This window comes from Ambystoma mexicanum, chromosome 12, assembly GCF_040938575.1.
Source record: "Ambystoma mexicanum isolate Mex_15411 chromosome 12, UKY_AmexF1_1, whole genome shotgun sequence".
Taxonomy (NCBI): domain Eukaryota; kingdom Metazoa; phylum Chordata; class Amphibia; order Caudata; family Ambystomatidae; genus Ambystoma; species Ambystoma mexicanum.
In genome coordinates this window covers 485,613,755-485,628,260 of record NC_090936.1, presented here as the reverse complement: position 1 = coordinate 485,628,260, position 14,506 = coordinate 485,613,755, and the positions used below count along the sequence as shown (strand labels likewise).

Below are 14,506 nucleotides of genomic sequence, written 5' to 3'. Positions count from 1 at the left end.
CAGCTCCGTTCAGGAGGGGCATGGGCCAGTGTGGGGCCGACAGGCCAGTGGGCAGACTGCAACAGGCCTGCTCGAGCCATCCTGCTATTTATACAAATCTTGGGCCGAGCAGGCCCTGATGGGAGAAAGGAACTGCATTACAATCTGCTCTTCTGCTGGGCTCTGCCTGCTGGAGCTTCCCCCTACAAGCGGGACAGGCAGCTCTGCAGATGCTCAGAGCTTCCAGGGGGGTTGGGGCTGGGTCAGGGCTGCCTTCTCACCCTCGCTTAGTGGGGCTTCCGAGAACTGACCCAACCCCTGCCCTCTTGCATGCAACTCATACTTAGCTGGCAGGGGAGAATCTGATCTCAAGGGCAGATTTCCCAGGGTGAGGCTTACCCATTGCACATCGGATTTGCTGACCCGTGCTACGTTCCCAAATGCGGGGTACACAACTGCATTATTTCTGGTAGTGGGGGACTGCGTTCGCGCTCTCCCCCTGATTTATTGGTGAAAGAAAAGGTAAAGTGTGCACTAGGCCTGCTAGGTTGCATACTTTAAGATTGTGCTCACATTGCGTTTCTTCAATTAGGTTCACCTTTGGGTGATCGCTTTTCAACATTTTATCTGTTGAATTGAATTATGCTTCTTTCATCACCACAGAAGTAATGTGTATTACAGAGATAAGATGCCATATGTATTGGGCACACTGCACATGCTCAGGCAGCATCAATCATGCTTTGTACAGGACAATGCTGGCCTAAATTGGGAACAGCCAGCATAGACATGTTGCTACAGGGGCATATTTTGGGTACAACCAGCATGACAATGTGTTACATCAGTGACAGTGCTGTCTTACACTGTGGACACATTGATCATTAAAATGTGTTGTGTTTTTCTGCTGTTGGTGACATTGAATTTTCATGTTCTCCTTTAGAATTGATTGTAAACTTATGGCTTTTTGGTCACCTTTTCTGCTGTAAAATGCACCATTTCAACCCCATATTTGAAAAAAAATGATTGGGGGGGAAACCCCCCAAACCCTCCCTAGAACCTTGGAGCTCCCTCGCTACGCTCGGTCGCCCCCACTATTTCAGAAAAATATGAACACAGACACTGAAAGAAATCACAAGCAACTAACCTTTGATCACTGCCCATGACACCGAAAGCTATCTTTAGGACTGCATGGCTATCACTGCCTGTGATGCTATTGTGTCAAAGGTCACACAATATTGCTTTTTAATATACTGCTTTGGGTGAGGTTGTTGACTTTTGGCTCGCCGGCCCACTGGGGGACAAAAAGTTAATGCTTCGGCCCCACATTCAAAAAGGATGGACAAGCCTGGTCTGGAGGGTTGCCCAGAGCAATGCCAGTGGTTAAGATTCAGTCTAAACCTTTCAGCCATCACCTCTTTGTTTTTGCTTTGTCACCCCGAGTGGGACGGGTATGCCCAGACGTGGGTACCGTGCCTGCTGATCCTAGAGACCCAAGCTACTTCTCACTGATGAGGCCCAAAAAGGCCGAAACATGTTTGGGGATGCTTGTGGTCTTGTGCAGAAGGGATATGACCTAGCAGTTTGTCCTGGACTGCCCCTTTTTGTGTGGGGCCAAGCCTGATTTGCATATGGTCTTTCCCCTTCTGCAATGGCTTGGCAGGCAAAGAACGATGGTCTGGAGGGTTACCAGAGCAATGCCGGTGGTTAAGATTCAGTGTAAACCTTCCAGTCATCACCTCTTCGTTTTTGGATGTGTTCGCCCTGGCTGGTGTTCCCGAAAGACATGTATAGTGGGTCCAGAAGAAAAATATTGGGGGAACAGGTATAGTTGACAAAGGTCATTGCTAGTGACCCGTAAAACAATGATGGTATAACAAAATCCTTGAAATTCATGGAACAAACTTTGGTTAAGGTGCAATTAAATTGATCAGATTTGGCGCAACCAAACCCTTGAAATTCAGCAGATGTGGGAAGTCATGACCAGCTTAACTAGGCGCGTTCCCGTTGAAAAGTCTGCGAGCACATATATATTATAAGATTCACAATGACATACAAGGTTCCATTATGGGGGACATAGCATTATGGGGGACATCAATGGGAGCGCACCAATTTAAGCTGGTCACAACACCCCCACATCCATTAAATTTCAAGGGTATTGTTGCGTTAGATCTGCTCAATTTAACTGCACTTCAACAAAAGTTTTTTTCAGAGAAAAAAATAAATAAAATATATATATATATATATATATATATATATATATATATATATATACATACATACATATATTTTGGACAAGGTAGGCTAAAGGAGTCCTTACAGGCGATATTCTAGATCCATAGACCCAGATTACACAGTATCCCATGCGTCTACAAAATGAATGTTATCAACACAGATGCCATTTTGCTCAATTTTAAGCTTCTTCTTCGAGTTGAATGTGTGTGTCTAAATATTCCTATACACTTGGCAGGATAGACTAAGGGCCTCTTACAGGCTGCATTCTACAACCCTAGACCCAGCTTACACAGTACAACAGGCATTTGAAAAATGGCTGATCCTATCCACACAGATGCTATTTTACCAAATTTTTAGGGACATGCAATCTTCTTCTTTGGGTTGGCTGTGACTTTGTGTATATATGTCTATACACTGGCAGGGTAGACTAAAGGGGTTATTATTAGTTACTCAAACTCTGCACCCACCTTAGACTGTAGCCCAGGCATTTACAAAACAGATGCTCCTATCTACACAGATGCCCTTTTCCTTAGTTTTCATGGATGTGCCAGCTACATCTTTGTAATGTACACCCCCTGTTTAAATATCTCGGCTGGTTTAGCATGAGGCAGAAGGAGGGCAATGTTGCATTGCGTTTGTGGTAACAGAGGGCTCACATAGCAGCTGCACAGTTTAGGGTTGAGTGTGGGGTGCTTTTGCTGACTTCTCTGACATTTGTATTCAGACATTTTACCAGCTTGTATAATAGTTTTAAATGCAAGAGCACAATTCAGTCAACACACCACTTCAGCAAGGCGCCTGTGACCTCCCTGTTCCATTCTGTAGTGTATACAACTGTTAATATGTGAGGAAGTTTCTTCCCTGGCTCCAAGAGACCCCCTCTGTAGAACAGCTCATTCCTTGTGCATATGCTAATCCCTGATAGCCCCTCCCTACCCTTGGCATCTGGACGAGTGAAGCATGGATATTGTTGCCCGGGCTCCATCATTTAGCTGTGTAACAAGCACACAGATTTGTAAGGAACTCCCCCCTAAAACCTTTTGTTAGAAAGGGTCCAAAGAGACTGAAAAATCAAGATTGTAGCTTTATTGGGAAGTCCATCCTTTCTCTCCAGCCACTTCTCTTGTCTGTCACTGCAAACACACTGCTCTTCACCATCCCGCACCCTGCTTTAGGCCAAGGTACTGCACATTTTGCAGAATCCACACTCTGCCTTTTATCTTTTCTGCTCTGCATTTCATCATGAAGAATCTTCTGAAGGGTGGCAGCATCATTCTGATAGATAACGCCTGGTGCCAGGTCAAAAGCTGGTGAGTTGTGGCCATAAAAGATGCACACTTGGGGAAATTTCATTTTGGACTTTTGTAAATAGTTTAGGGTTTGTGGGAGAAAGCAGGGGATACCTTTAGGCTAAATAAGCAACAATTATGGCCCCTGCCCTGACCAATGCTTGACAAAAACCTTGATCTGCCTCGATGGACTCTGCCATCGACAAGCAAATGTCACAAGAGGCCACTGAGCAAGGTTTAAGATATCCCTCAGCCCGCCAAACAACATAGAGGTGAAATGGGTGACAGCAGTGCTCTTGCCCTTCCTCTGAACCAAATGTTCTTACTGTCATAGCACTTAGCAGGTAGCTCAGGGCTATGTCTGACTTTCTAGACAGTCTCTTTCCTTCATCTGCCAACTCGCACTGGCAGATGCTCGTTATGTTCTTCATTGGACACCTTCTATCCATTTGAGACAGCGACAGAGAGAGAAAGAGAGTGTGAACAAGAAGGAGCGAGAGAAAGAAAGCAAGAGACAAATAGAGTCATTGACAAATGGCATTGTGAGCTAGAGGAATGGGATCTGTCTGCACACGGCCAGGAGTAGGTGTGTAGGGTTGCAGGATCTTTTACCTTGTAAGGCCTACAACTCCCTTTCCCCTGACCATACACTGCACACATCCCACCCACAGATGGCCACCACAGGCCTTTCCATTAGCACATCAATAGAAGCTGAGCCATGACTGAGCTCTCCTCTTAAGCCCTTTCACATTCTCCCACATCACCAGCTAACCATACCAAAAAAGATGCAGACTATCAGATCTTGGGCGCTTCCCTATGGATACCATTCTCCCAAGTTTCTCTGCCAAACCCAAAGGAAGCAGATTGACACTCGGGAACTGGGCAATCACCCACAGCACAGGTTTTGCCACTGCCTCATCCACTGTCCTACCGATGTACCCCACCCATGTCTTTCTTACAGATCCACATGCAGCCCGGCCACCATCAGTGGCAGAAGGGCACTACACAAGACCCCTTACATCACACTACATAACTTGCAGTGCCAAATATGTCAAGTCTTAAAAATAGATAAGGTGTGGGGATTCCACAGGGCACCTCGTACAATTTTGCGTTACATTTGTTTTTATTATTAGGCCATAAAAATTCATGATTGACAACATTTTAAATATGGAAATATGGATGTATTTAGACTTGCCCATACAATAGAAATTGCAATGCAAGTGTGATTTCTTTTCCTTTACAATTGAACTGAGAAGTCTCCTAAATAAACTGAAGGCTCCATGAATGGTTCTGGTGACGTGGCCTGAGCCATGCCAAATAAAGTATGTCATTGATTCCTTTCTCTCAGGAGGTCGGCTACCAATCGGGCCAGCTTATGTTTTTTGCAATGCTCTGAATAGTGCCAACAAAATGTCCAGGAAGCTGGTTACTCTTTTTTTTTGTTTTGCTGCGTGTTCGCAGGGGCACAGATGGGCCGCTCTTCAGGGCATCATTAGGTGCGTGATGAAATGTCTCATTAGAGCAGGCCCTAGGCTGATAAGCGATTTGTCATCTGGCAAATAATTCTAGCAGGGATCAGGGCTGTGGGATGTGCGCTTAACCTGGCGCCTGCTTGTTCGCATCCCTGGACAGAGTTTCTGAAGTGTGTTTTTATTGTATTTTAAAAGTTGCGTTATTTCACCAACATCATAGGGGTAGAAGTAACGTCCCATCCCGTTGACCTATCTACTCCTTTGCCCTTGCAGCAAATGACATCACATGCCATTTGACATGTTTTTAGAGCATTTTTTATTGAAACCTTAAGAGTCAAAAATATTCATAATAGTTAGTGATGACACATACACACATGAACTACTGTAGAATTGCTGCTTTTTCAGTCTGTAGGTGGAGAATTTGCAAAGAATTAAAGGAATGCAGGGCACATCAAAGGAAGCTAGACAAAATGGCGTATCCTCACTGAGGTAGTGGATCTTTGGGCTGAGGGCGGGAGGACATCCAAGAGGCCCCTGACTACAGTAATTTGTTATTTTTCTCCCAAAGGGATGACCGTGCATAGGAGGTCTTACTCCTCTCAGTGCTGGCCAAAAGCAGCATAGAAGACGATTATCAGTAGGCTATGATGACTAAAGGTCAGGGATCATTTGCAATGACAAACACACTTGGACACATTGCTCACTTTGCTATCTCCATCACGAGAAATTGGCCTTCCCTTTAGGGTGTAGGAAGCAGGGGAGCAAAATGGGACTTGCTTCTGGTACGGTTCGTTGTCTAAATGTTTGAAGAACAATACTGGCTACCCTCAATCCTGGTATATTTCCACCTGCCTGCCTCAAGCCGCTAATGCCCACTGCTCACTTTAATGGTGATGGCTATCTATTCTGCCAGCATCCATAGGGAAATACAACCTCTTATAGGGGGAACATCCTTTTTAGTTCCACTGATCACTTGAACACCTGTGCTTCCCTTTGCTGCCAGTGTTCTCAACGGTAGGTTTTGGCCTTCTTGGGAAAGATGGAACTCCATCCCCTGTTTTTTTTGTCTAAATGAACACACAGCAGCTTATGCTGTACCCCTTGTGGGACCCAATCCGATCTCTCCCGCATCCCAAAATAACTGTCAGGAGGGTGAAGCACACACAGACGCTGCCCCTTCCCTTCCAGGTCCGGTAAAGATAACACAGTGTTCCTGTCCTGCCTGGTGGTGTGCTGTGCACCTGTGTTCTCTCACCAGCGTTCTGAATGCTAGCTTTCTCTCACCAGCAGACTGTTAACATCTGGAAAATCGGCGGATAATGACTTGATTGCATATGGTATTCTTCATTACCTCAAGTTCTTCTCTTTTACATCAGTCTTAATAATTGGAGAGGTTCCTACTTTAGACAGTATTGTTTCAAAGATGTGTTCTACTTCCTCCCTGCAGTAAGGCTTCTCCTCTTCAGATATGGGTATATGTTATACCCACCCTCCAATCCGCCTGTAGTATGTATCTGAGGACAGGCGGCAAGGATCAATGACAGTGATCAGGGACAGTAAGACTTGTGGCCATGAAGATTATCCGATGTGATCAAGGCTTTACTCCCATGCCCATTTTCTTGGTCAGAGTCTGAATAATTTGGGTTTACCGAAGTCAAGCCTTCAGCAACATACAAATCATTCACCCCAATCAAGTTAACACGGCACCTGTGTTTGTTCATGGAATTCAAATGTCAGAGCTAATTTCTTCACTGAATCAAGCACACTCCTACCTAATCAGCAATTGTTCTCCATCAAACTAGAAGGTAATGGGAAACACACATTTTGAGAACAGCGGAAGTGAATGCCCTGCAGGTGTTGGGCAATAGTTCTCCATGAATATCTGCCCATGGTGTGGACATGACATAGGTATAGCCCCTGTGGATCTACCCTGTATCTTGGAGGGGAGGACTATCACTATTGGAGAAGGCTGCGAAGATAGTAAACATATCCATCTGGCCGCTTTTGTTCATTGTCCTGAGGGGCCACACGTTACAGACCGGCTACCAGACCTTATGGAGCTAAACTTGGCATACATTAAAGGAAGATAAACATTGCCATTTACCCTGCTCGCATGTATAAAACCTGCTCCTCAATAGATGAATAGGATGGGGCAATTGCCAAAAGAATGACTTCCTAGAAGTAATGGAATGAGGAGGCGACTTTGGAAGGCAATGCTGGTTCTGACGTCTGAGAACTAATTATCTGTATTTTAAAAGCAGAAATAGTCCTCACCACAGATGAGGCCCGAATACTCTGATCCACCTCATAGTGGAGGATTGGAGAGTAAGACACCCTACTGTTGTCAAGGTCCACCCTCTGTTGTTCCCATGTGCCTCTTGTCTAGGTCTTCTGGCGATCCAGTGTAGCATGGGGAGCTTGCGTCTGGTCTGGTTCCAGGTGTGAGTGGTGAAGAAAATCATCCGCAGTTACTAGTCTGAAAGATAACCTCAGCTAGCAAAAGGGAGAGATCTCCATACACCACGAGGAGGAGCCACCCACGTATTAACGTGATGCCAGGAGTGCGAACACTGAATGTGGGCAGTACAGAAGCCTGGTCGCAGGTGTAGAGAAGCACAGTAAGAAAAGAGAACAAAAGGTCTGGGGCAGGAACTGGAGAAAAAGGTAGAGAGGTAAGGTAAGGACCCATGCAAGATGAGTTAGTGGGGTCAAGCACAAGTAGCCTGCATCAAGAAACCCTACACAGGCCTATGAGAAAGATGAGAGGCCAGACAGAGGGGCAACCATCAAAGGTAGTGTTACCTCCACAGAGGAGGAGGAATTGCAACATGCCTGGTGGAGCTCCTATGTTCTATTTGTAGCGACCAGGCCTCAAACTGAGGCTCTGGTGCTGCTGTAAATGTTCTATGCACAATGGGCCATGCTATGCACAGGGTGCATGCGTGAAACAGTGCCTGCACGGCAAAGCAAACATGGTGGCTTCCATGTACGGGGACCACCAAACCGGTGCGCACCACAGCAAGCCTGCTGTGGGTCCCTGCTACTCTCATTGTTATTTTCAAAGGCGTTGTGTGTAAAATGTTTGGAACAATATTGGATTATCTTCTGTGATTCATGTTTTGACCTCGTGCACCTGTAGGGGGCCACTAGTATAATGATCTGGCAGCCCACCATCATGCATGACACTACCCTTTGGATCATCGGGAAAGCAGAGAAGGTATGACAAAGCCACTGTGGTGATCTCACCAAGTGGGGGTCAAGTGAATGTGGGCTCCTGGATCCGAATCTCTTCAACTAAAAATGAGAAAGCTCCAAAACGGGTATCCAAACCTCATGCAGGTCATTGTGAGCTGTGCTCTACGACGTGTTGGGTTGTCCAGTGTTAGAAAAACCCTGCTCAGGCGATTTGTTCTTTGGTTGTCCTGACCATTTTGAGGCAAATTGTCAAGATGTTCAATATGTATTCCTCTGGGGATTGATGTAGGGGAGTGTATCTGTATTTTGCATCTATTAAGGGTGGATTGCAGGTTGATGGACAGCATGATATGTTGTATTACCATCTACACAGCAAAAATGTGTTTCCAATTTGAGGATTGAAGATTTTCATATTGTGTCTACCCCTCAACCCCCCATTTCTAAATCTGCCAGTGAAGCTCCCCATTACAGAGGTTTTACATCTGTAATCAGCACATTTGTAGTGGGAAGTGTGATGAATCGTGGGTTTTCATCCCTTCTCCCCAAGGGGGAGCTCCCCCTGTGAAGCTAGGGAGGTGTGACTGCTCTGCAATACCCTCTGTAGGGGTAGAGGCAAGCAGGACCTCACTGGGAGAGACTCCCCTTTTGAAGACAAGGACTCCTATTCTCAAGAGGAACTCCCTAGATGACACTTCAAGATAACACCAGCATATCTTCCTGATGACAAAACCGCTGAAGGAGAAGTTAAAATTTGTGACTGCCAACCTGACATAGAAAATATCATCAATCTTTCTTTTTCTTTTTTATCCTTGTATTCTGCTGATAGGTGTGGATACACTAGTTCAAGTTGGACATTTTTAATGTCTTTAGCTATTTTTTTATGCTTTTTTTCTAGCGTACTACTCATAAATGCATCCATAGTTTTATTTATTTCTTTCAGTTTATCTCGAGCGTTTTCCAAGCTTTCATCATTAAGGAATTTGTTTTCTTGTTGTTTGAGTTCTTTAGAGATGTCTTGGTGAATTTACGATTAACAGCAGCAACATGGGTATCAATTTCCTGCATCTGACTATCAGACATAAAAACAATAAATTAGAATGCAACATGTTTAGAAAAGAGACCGACCGTAACACAGTGCTCCATTACAAAAGCAATCACTCACGTAATATGAGAAACAATTTCCCATATGGGCAGTTTTTAAGAGTACGCCGGAACTGCACAGATATCTCAGAATTTAAAAAGAATGCGTCAGCTCTGGAAGATAAGTTGATAGCAACGGGCTACCCCAAAAAACTGCTCAGAGACACCCAGAAGAGGGCTAGATTTACACCAAGAGAAGCACTACTTTCACCCAAAATCCAGGACACCCAGAAAGAAAACATCATGGCTTGTGTGACTACATTTGGGCCCAGCACTACCAAACTTAAAGGATTAATAAGAACATTTTGGCCACTCATACAGCTCAGCTTGCCTCAGGAGCCCATGCCCAGAATGGCATTGAAGAGATCCAAAAATCTGAAGGATATGCTCACCCACGCTAGGATGAGCAAAAATAATACTAGATCTACTCTGTGGAATCTTAGAGAAATCAATGGCCACCATGCATGCGGGAATTGGACAGTATGCAGACTGACCCTAAAAATGAACTCCTTTTACATAGTCAGCAAGGAGTGGAAACTACGACATTTTTCAAACTGCAAATCATACAACGTGATCAATATTATAGAATGCTCTTGTGGGTTGCGTTATGTGGGACAAACATCGAGACCAATACACAAAAGAATTGGTGAACACCGGTCCAGAATTCGTTGTAAAACCCTCTCGTCACCTTTCATACCACATTTTCCTGAATTCCAACATGGCCCATACAATTTCATCTGGTGGGTGGTAGACAAAGTGTACAATACCACGAGCAACATCACAAATTCCTTGAATTTCAAAGAATCATGGTGGATGTATAAACTCCAATCCATATCCTCTGGTTTGAATGAGGCACAAGCACAGGGCCATTTCTACTGAGCCCTCCTAGCTACCGGCATGTCCTTACGCACTGAGCCCCCACCGATTATAATTGCCTCCTTTCTAGTGCATACTACATTTCTGTTTTGTACACATTCTTTGTTTCTAGTAAAGCATTGACTTGTCTTGTGTGTACTGCACACTCCTTCTGCTCCATGAGATGTTCTACCGACCCCCCTTGCTCTCACATTAACCTTGTGCGCACTACACACACCTTCTGCTCCATGATATGTTCTACCGACCCCCTCCTGACACGCCCGAACATCTATGCCATGTGAGTAGTTCCTGTGTCATTTAGCCACACATCGATGGCTATCTCTCTCACGGCGGCCTGCGGGTATTGCTACACAGGCCAGCTCGATTGTGCATTTTCCTCCTTGACACAGCCTCTGCAAAAATCGGGAGGCTCGAGTCATTGGTGACGTGAATGCCAAGTTAGCATTATGTTGCCATGACTCCTTTCAGTTCACGCATGCGCGTGAGTACAGCATTTCGTTTACTGCACATGCGCACTTGACATCTTGGTAAACAGCTCCAGTCTGCGTTGCTCCTTGCTCCCGGACTGACGCGCTTTTCGCCGGCTCGTGAACACTGAAGCCTGCAGGTAAACCATGCGCCTCTGGAAGCCTTTGGTTGCCTTTCGTATTTGTACTCTTATTTTTACTCGTTTTAAGCAATCAAACTGAGCGCTCAAACAGCACCTTACAATGGTTTTGTATTATTTAGATTCATCCAACACCGCTCAGCCGTCCGATGCATGTTATTAGCAGCATGAAAATTCCTCCCCCCCCCCGAGCATAAGGGACCCTCATACTTCCACAATATGATTTCTTCTTTCTTACAAAGGTACATCTTGGTTTCTCCACCTATATGATGCCATCAATTCCAATATGTGTGTGACCTCTTTTAGTAAGCTAGGGGAATCCACTCACTTGAGCCTCTCTTTGCCTTCTATCCAGCTACAGGCTATGAGATTAACTCACCTGGACCCTGACCAGGGTCCCACCAGATCCGAAACTTTTTTAGCCATCTGGCTACCACCTAGGACCCAGTCCTGTGAAAGGTCAGTATATGACCATAAATATGAGAAAACTAGTACTTTTTAATCTATTGTGTCCTTTCCCTTCTGTGTATACATATTTTTGTACATGGCATCTTAACCACTGCGCTCTACATACGACTTTACTTCTCTACACTTGGTTTAGTAACCACAATTCCCCTCCATTCCTTACAGGGTACACCTTACTTTGGCTCCATGAAGAAGGCTGTGACTCACTGAAAGCCGAAACGTCTTGGGACCAATTCACCCACCGGTGTTGTTTGGTCCCTATAATAATTCACCTTTGGATTTATTTCAGTGACGTCCATCCATTATTTTGGTCACCCTTCAGCCTGGCTATGCTAGACCCATCTAAGGCCAGCATTTTAGAGGAATAACAAGTTATGTTAGCTCCTTTTTGTTATAAAACATGCTCAAACTTGCTTTTATACCATGTTGAACAATGAGGAGAACAGTATGCATTAGAAGCATTTTTTGTTCTTGTGTGTATTTCTATAATTGTCACTTTGCAGCATATTCATGCATCAATTGGTTTGATTTTGATTTATGTTCGCTATACAGTTTCTATTCATTTATGATTGTTAATTGTGCAGAATGATTGCACCCTTGTATACTGAATTTGTATTTTCATAAAACAAAAGTTGTAGTGGATGAGGGCAGCAACTTATTAAAAGCTGTAACTGCCCTTAGTAAAGAGGAAGTGCATGCGTATTATTATTTTCATGTACCCCTACCCATGGATACGCACAAATATTGCCACCATTGGGTAGGTGATACACAACAGATTCTATTTGCATTAAATAAGTTGCAATTAGCTTAGATTATCACAGCCAGGACAACACCCCTCCTTTTGCATACATTTAACCATAGCCCTTTGTCCTGGGCTATTGTTGGGCCCTCCCTCCTGTTAATACTGGGGAAGTAAAAAGACAGCCCACGTGATTCATTACTACGAGGAGCTGAGGCAAGACGTTCAGCATTCTGAGGTTGGGAAGAGCCCTGAGCTGCCAGACATGCTACGGTTGGTAGCAAGAAATGCAGCAGGGAAGAAAGAAGATGAATGGCATCCCTATGAGAGAAAGGCACAGAGTGGTGGCGTGACCACCAGAGGTTTGTGTTGGACCAGAGGTCCAATTAACTATGCCGAGACCATTTGCAGACGGCAAACTCGGGAACAGTGGAAACCCGAGATAATAGACTGCCAACCAAAAAGAAACAAGGAGTGAGAATCTGGCGGAGAGACGTGGGATTCCAGGAAGGGAGAAAACAAAATCCTTCCTGATCCCGTGAAGAACCCAGTGATGTTAACCCTCAACCATGGAAGGTAAAGGGATAACATGAAACCCAGAGGAAGAAGTGTGGATCATTACTGGACAACTCATACTCATCACAGTCTATAGAGTAAAGACATAATACGAGTGGATGAAAATCAGTACTGGAATATTCATAGTCGTCACAGTCCAGAGAGAAAAGATATATGAAGAGTGAATGAGAATCATTACCAGAATGCTCATACTTGTCATAGTAAAGAGAATAAAGATATAACAAGAGTGGATGAGAATCATTACTGGAAGGCTCATACTCATCACAGTTAAGAGAAAAAAGACATAATAATAGTGAACGAGAATCGTTATTTGAAAGTTCATCCTTGTCATTATCAAGGGAAAGAAAATGTAACATGAGAGAGTGTACATTATTTTTATGAAGCTCTTTCTCATTAAACTCCTAGGAGAGGCCACCGAATTATAGAAGGAGTCCTGGAAAGCTTATACTCATCACAGTCTAGAACGAGAGGGTCAATAAAAGAAGAGCAGTGAAAAGAAACTTGCAAAACAAAGGTATTGGAAATTATTCAAATGATTGTAAAGCAAATCAGGAAGGTCCAAGGGACAGAGAAGAGTCAGTCCTAAAAGAGGAATTTAACAAGGATTCAAACTGTGTGACAATATCTAAAGAAGTTGAGGATGAAATGTTCAAGAAATATGAACTGTTCAGAAATGTAAGAAATATCCCAGAGGGGAAAACTAATTATTGGAAAAACAACTGAGGGAAAGAGAGAAGGATCAATTATTATAAGGAAACTCAGGAGATGAAGCCCAAGGTCAAGAACACATTAAGTTAATTGTATGAACTGGTAAAAGTGATTATTAGTGACTATCTGAAGATAATTTTTGTGTTTGTTGTATTTTATCTGTGATTTATATAGTGCCTTACGCCAAGGCGCTGTACATATGCCAACAGTATAATAATTATGGGTACAGGAAAAGCAATTAATCAGAATAAAAAGGAATGATAGACATTACATTACCAAATAACAAAACAAAGCATAGTACATAATTATGATTGAAGAAGATAGATCTTTAAGGAAGAGTGAAATAGAGACTAAGACACAATAGATTGAAGAGAAAGTGGTAGAGCATTCCAGTGAAGCAGTGCAAGCAAGGAAAAAGAACTAAACCACAACTGAGCACCTGGAGGACGGAGAACTGATCATAGAAACTGAGATTGTGATCGAAGAACACGAGAAGGGAGATAAAAATAACAAGGGAAGTAAGATAGAAAGGAGTGAGACCATGAAGAGATTTTAAAACAATACAGAGAACAATTACTTTTAGCCGAGAATGAAAAGGTTGCCAGCCAAGAGAAGATAGAGCAGTGGAAGTAAAATCATGCGGAGAGAGAGAATGGAGGAGACAAAACTGAGGCATTGAAAGAAGACCTTAAAGGAGCAAGCTGGGAAACCGGAAGATCAAAAAGCGAAACAGAACAATAGAATAAGAGTGAGAAAATAAGAGACAAAATCAGAGGTTTAGTGACACTAAAAGTAAGAAAATTCTGGACTTTACGAATATTAAAGAGATGATAGCGACAAAAGCGAGAAGCTATAGAAATATGACATGAGAAGGAAAGATCTGTATAAAGATAAAGACCAAGACTCCAGGCAGTAGAGGAAATCGGAAGGTGAGTAGGAGGAAACAGAACAAAAGATGGAGGGGAAGGAGGGGGAATGGTACAACCTGGAAAGATAGGAACCTCTGTTTCTGAAGCAATAAGAACAAGAAAGTGATCAGACAGCCAATTCCTGATAGCACAAACGTTTAGGCCAAAATGACCAAATAAAAATGTCTGAATGCGTGATTTGGCTGATTTTTGCCCATTCAAAAAATCCAAACGGCTGAAAAATGCAACCAGATCACGCATTTGGTGCTGGGAGTGCAGGGGTGTCCCCCCGTATCTTTGCTCACTATATTATGAGTGGGGGC

General features: G+C 43.8%; 1 non-coding gene across 1 annotated transcript; it reads left to right on the top strand.

Annotated features, from left to right (window-relative positions):
- The first annotated feature begins 318 nt into the window (after positions 1–318).
- LOC138514785 (U1 spliceosomal RNA) lies at positions 319–480 on the top strand. The gene has a single exon (XR_011281939.1). It is a non-coding gene; the product is annotated as a U1 spliceosomal RNA (small nuclear RNA).
- The last annotated feature ends 14,026 nt before the right edge of the window (positions 481–14,506 follow it).